This window comes from Cryptomeria japonica, chromosome 3 (assembly GCF_030272615.1).
Source record: "Cryptomeria japonica chromosome 3, Sugi_1.0, whole genome shotgun sequence".
Lineage (NCBI taxonomy): Eukaryota > Viridiplantae > Streptophyta > Pinopsida > Cupressales > Cupressaceae > Cryptomeria > Cryptomeria japonica.
This window is the reverse complement of record NC_081407.1, coordinates 852,235,558-852,241,734: the sequence shown is the minus strand read 5'-3', so window position 1 is coordinate 852,241,734 and position 6,177 is coordinate 852,235,558.

The window sequence follows — 6,177 nt, the reverse complement described above, 5'->3', positions numbered from 1 at the left end:
GCCATGTTAGGTACCCATGTACAAATGCAAATGCAATCTCCCATAAAGCGAGGAAAGAGAGAAAAACCCAATGGGAAAAAAACCTTCCCCAAAAGAGAGATGAAAACTATAATCAAAGGAACTCTCAAAGAAGTATGTGAAGAACAAAACCCCATGTGAGGAAAAAGTCCCCCCCGTATGAGAGAAAAAGAGAAGCCAAGTAACCCCCACCCCTCAGTGTAGAATCTGCACCAATGGTAGAAGCTCGAAGCTGGATGAAGAAACTACTCCACGAACGTCGAACAACATTCCTTCCCTCAAGAAAAAACAAAACCAAAGGTGTATCCATGAAGTCTCCCTAATCATGAAGGGAAGATGTAGGAAAAAAACTCATGATGAATGAAGTCTCTGAAAACTGCTCAAGAGTCCCCATGTCGATGCTGAAAGTTACCCCCTCCAAAGGTGGTATACTAATCCACACTGCTGAAAAAAGGCACTCCAAGATCTAGTGGAGATGAATGTAGAACAATATCCAAAGACTCACATGTCTCCTCTAAAGATAAAGAGATCTCCTCCAATTGTTGTACAAAAGAATCCACAATCATGTCAACCTCGAAAGAATGATCATGTAGAGAGTGCACAAGAGGGTCAGAGTGTTCCCTCACAACAATCGAAGAAGGATCATCTTCATCAAAGAGAAGATGAACATCATCAATGATGTCTCCCAAATCTGCAATGTAGGACTCCACAAACAAATTTGTAATGTATGTCAAGTAGGCATCCCAATGAACTGAAGTTGGAAGACAAGATATACCTTGTTGCATTGAATCACAAGAAGGCAAAGTTGTTGCAACATTTGCATCATCAGGTGCAATATGTGATGTGATGTCAATAGGAGGAGATGAAATGCAAGGCTCAAGAATGGGGTCACATGTGAAAACACCCAAGTTCAACTACCCATAGTTCTCCTCAAAATCCGAATCATCAAAATAGGAAGAATCAACCTCATCAATAGGACCAAATGTGAAAAGGAGTACAACCGAGATGCATGATCCACCACCCCAGTCACAATGATAGCTCTAGTCTCCAAGTCTCTAATGATAACTAAATCAGGTGTGAACTCCACAGTTTTCTTTGTTGCCCCATGTGTGATTTGATAGATAGAAAGAAGATTGTTTGTCAAGTGGGGTACACACAACACATCATTGAAGGATTTATCCCCAATGGCAATAGATCATTTCCCAATCACATCCATGTATATATGATTGCCCATCAAAATCTACGACATGGTGCAAGGCTCAAATGAAGAAAACGTAGACTGTGAAGATGCCATATGATGAGAACCCTTGAATCTATAAGCCATCTCCCTGAATCATGACTTGTAGTAGCACAAAGAGCTTTGTCCCTTTCCTTTTGACTCAAAAGAGTGATCCTTCCCTTTATCCTTTTCTTTGGAAGAAAAAGCCGAAGTAGACATTCTAGAAGGCAAATTGATTTTATTATTCTCAAGAAGATGTTTCAATTCATCAATATCCTTCTTGTAACAACGTTGTTCATCATGTCCTGACTTCTTGCAATATGCACAAAAAAGATTGTCCTTATTTGATTTCCTCTTAGGTGAGGATGTAGAATCACTTTGTTGTGGCTTAGGCTTAGGTTGCTTTTGGTTCTTGCATTTTCCTTGATTGCTTCAATTCCCCTTATTAGCCACCAAAGCTTGTGACTTTGAAGATTTAAGAATCCCCATCTTAGTCAATGTAGATTGCTCAAGTATCAACATCTTCGTGAATGCATCAAAGGATGGTGGAGTGTAGGAGGCACCTTGAGCCAATTGATGGGTGTGAAAGCTATATACAAAGGCTGCATACTCTGATGGAAGCTTGTCCAACAAGTTGTAAACCAATTGAGCATCTTTTTTTATCAATGACACAATCCTTAAGCTTTGCTCTTAGTTCATTTGCTTTTGTGACTTAATCTTTGATTGTATCAAAATCCATGGGATCCAATGTTGTGAGTTCATTGTTTAGTCCTTAATGTACAATTGTTGAATGAACAGATAACACAGTGTTTTCCACACGTACCAAATATTCATGTAACAGAACAGTCATACATCACAGCATAAATAACAATGATACCAATTAGACCAGAAGAGTTATATCTCTATTCCAATGTTCAGAATGTCCATACATAATCTCCCCTGCCGAGGTTCCAACCAAACAATATATAGACCTGACGGTTGGTCAAGTTGCCAACCGTCACCAACTCCCAAGTACCCGACGGGAACCTCTCGGTGACAAACATAATCATAAACACACTTATAAATATTATTCTTACTAACATACGTTATTTGCCCCTAACATTAGCCCCCCCCAAAACGTAGTCATCTTCTAGACGACTAAGACAATAAGAGCTGAAATATAAAACATAAACTAGGACCGAGAAGAGGGAGGAGGCGTCACTGTAGTGGACGGAGAAGAAGGTTGTTGTCCGGTGTGAAGTCTTAGGTTCTTTTATGCCAGCAGCTGTCATTCATGTGCCTTCTTTACCATGTGGGCAGCTTCCAACAATTTCTTATCTTTTTGCTTCATCTGTGAGGTACCGTCCTGGCACCTCACATCCCCTGCCTCATCTTTCTCCACTTGTACCGTACTGGCAACTAGTGTACTAGTACATGTTGGTATCGTACCAATTCCTGCTGGTACCATACCAGTTCTTGCTGGTATCGTACAAGTTCCTGCTGGCATCGTACCAGTACATGTTGGCAATATACCAGTACATGTTGGCACCGTACCAGTTCCTGCTAGCACTGTATGAGTTCCTGATGGCACAGTACCAATTCCTGTTGGCACAGTACCAGTTCCTGTTGGCACTGTACCAGTACCTATTGGCACTTACCAGTTCTTGTTGTACCAGTTCCTGTTGGTATTGTACCAATACTCGTTTAAGTCGTACCAGTACTTGTTTGAGCCGCATAGTACCTGCTAGTACCATACCAGTTCTTGTTGTACCAGTTCCTATTGGTACCGTACCAGTACCTATTGGAGCCATACCAGTACCAGTTGGAACTGTACTAGTACCTGTTGATGTTGTACCACTACATGTTGGAGTCGTACCGGTACCTATTGGAGCCGTACCAGTACATGTTGAAGGTGTACCAGTACCTGTTGGAACAGTACCAGTACATACTAACATTGTACTAGTACCTGTTGATGTTGTACCAGTACCTACTGGTACCGTACCAATGTCTTCCGTACCAGAACCTGGATATGTCGTACCAATTCCTTGCTCAGCCATTGTGTCTTTTCCTGGTACGGCCTCCCCTGCCACTGTCTGGTCTACCGTACTGGTACCCTCCGTGGTTTCTGACGCAAGTACTAGTTTCTGTAGTAATGATACCTGTCGTTGCGCTGGTGGTTCCTCTTCATTGATTTTTTAGGACAACACCCCTACTGGTTGTACGTCCCCCATAGGGCTGGCCACCATAAGTGCTTCCTGTGGTACCAAGTGTGCCGAAGATAATTTGGAAGGTGTGAACTTCACCCTCGTACTCTTCCATTGTGCCTGTAACCTTCCGTGTTGATCCTCCTCTTCCTCCTCTTCCTGTTGTTGCGACTCGGCTTCCCCTTCATCCTTCGCAATTGTGTGAGGTGCCATATGAAACCCCTCATCACCACTTTCCTGCTCCTCAGTCTCTTCTGCCTCCTTAGAATCCTCTGCGTTGCTGGCATCTTCGACCTCTACGGACGTGTCCAACTTTCTTCTCCTTTTGGCTGGTTGCGCGGTGTCACCTAGTGTGTCCAAGTGAGTATAGTAGTACATGGTAGGTTTATTCGGTTCCACCCGTCTGCGCGGTTCGAAGGTTCCCCACATTTCTAGTGGTACTTGTAGGCGTATGGCATCCAGGAATAGGCTGATAGCGTGATGGCACATGTAGAATGTCTTGTGTTCCAGCTTGAAAAAAACATGAATTTGTTCTGCCAAAAGTTGTCCTTCCGACCTGGTACCAGTGATCATCGTACCAGTACTTGAACATGTCGTACTAGCACCTGGTGTACCAGTACCTGCTAGTATCATACTAGTTCTTGCTGGAATCGTACTAGTTCATGTTGGAACCGTACCAATACCTACTAGTACTGTACTAGTGCTCGTCGTACCAGTACTTGAACATGTCATACTAGCGCCAATTCCTTGTACGACGACCTCGTTTTTCCCTGGTGCGGCCTCCTCTGCCATTGTCTAGTCTTCCATACTGGTACAGACCATTGGACCAACTACTGCCTCTACACCGTATGGATTAACTTGTGCACTTCCGCTCCCTGGTCGTACAACCTCTTCAACCTGTGCCAACTCTTCACTCAGCTCCACATGGATGACACAAATCTCTGCACATATACCCTCAAAAAATTTATACAACTTCTCCCTGTGTGTACGAACGCCGTGAAGGAGGGGATTGTACAGATCCTGCACGTGCGGTATGTCTATTTTCTGACCGTACAATCTTTTTCCTTTATCTGTTGGTAGTCGTACAAGATCATAAGACTTAGTTTCCTGTGGGTGCAATGTTCCACCGTACGGTATTCCTCCCCTTGCAGGTCGTACACCATATGGGCTATGCCAGTCTCCCTTCTTTGTCGACCGTACGTCATATAGATAACTCAAACACTCCCTCAACTGGCATACGTCGTACGAGTGATCCAGTACAAGGTTCTAGTCATCCCCTACGAGTATCACCTACAGGTCCTCATCCTTGCCTAGATTGATTTTTTTCACATCCCTTTCCTCGTACTTGATGGGTTTGCCTCGTTCAAACTGGTGGGTTGGTGTGTCATCCACCCGTGCCATTCCCTCCTGGTACCTATCATACTCCAAGGGAAATGACTGCTCTTCCATACCACCACTTGATTCCCCAATCTCGCATATTTGCAGCATGTGGCTCTCTGGGTGGAAAACCTCGTAGTCCTCCATCTACCAATGGAAGAGTCCAGCCAGCGAACTAGTTCCATCTTCAGAGCATCCATCCAGTTGTTGGGCTCTTTCCCTCCTTTGTCTCCTTCAAAACCCGACTCTCATCTATTTGAATCTTCTGAGTCGGAGTTGGATGAAGCGAGCTCTTCACTAATGGACTGGTTCCTTAGATCGATTACATACTTATGACCATCACTCTTGATTGAGAGCGTATTCTTTTTCCAGTTATGATTAGCTCTGGCCATGATCATCCACCCCCTTCCCAGGAGGGCGTCGTACGCTTTTATTTCCAGTGGGATGACTACAAAATCCAAAAGGAATTGTTGTGTCCCGTTTACCACCTTTTGTGCCATGAGGGTACCGAGGGGTTTGATACCATGTTGATCCGCACCGACCAGGTGGAAGGTTGGTGGCCAGAGTGTAGGCTTGCTGAGGCTTTGCCAAGTTTCCTCCCGTAGTACGTTGACTCCGGAAACACCATCAACAATGGTGTTTGTGAGCTTTTGTCCCATTATATCCATCTCTACTACTGTCGATTTTTGTCCAATGCCTACCGTGAGTAGCATAGGGTCCATGGCGTCTGTACCATGTTCCTTCACCGGAGTCGTACTATGTGGTTCTGTCATCGTTCGGTGTTCCTGGCCGACGGTGGTGTCACTGACTGCACTCGTTGGGGCCATCCTCAACTGTGGCATGGTTTGTAGAAGGTCGGATACCCATACAGGTATTGTGGTCTGTAACATCTACTTAATGATAGTTTTCTCCGGTCCTGACCGGAGTGGTGTACTGGCAGTCGGGTGCGAGGCCCTCCACTCTTCTGCCATCGCCCGCTCGATATCCGCCCTGGCTTCCTGTAGTCTTTCCTTCTTCGTGCAAGGATCGGGGTACATGGCTCTTTTGTTTTGCAATCTTGTGATTTCCAATATGCCTACCCTCGGTCCTTCCACCCCCAGCATATTCACCCCTTTTTGCCTTGGACAGTCTATGTCCTCATGATTCCCTAGACTGCACCATTTGCATAGCAAACTTCCTGTGTCACCCCCGTTTTGACATTCCCGCGCAAAGTGACCCCATTCGTTGTACTTTATGTATTGAATCATGGGTCATCCCTTCGCGTCGTATTGAATTCTACTCCTTGGCGTGTTATTATTGGACCTGTTGTTACCCCGTTGATTGTTCTTGTACCCTCCAGGAGAGGCGTCAGAGTTTGTTGTTGGCTTCGGAGGTGTCGTT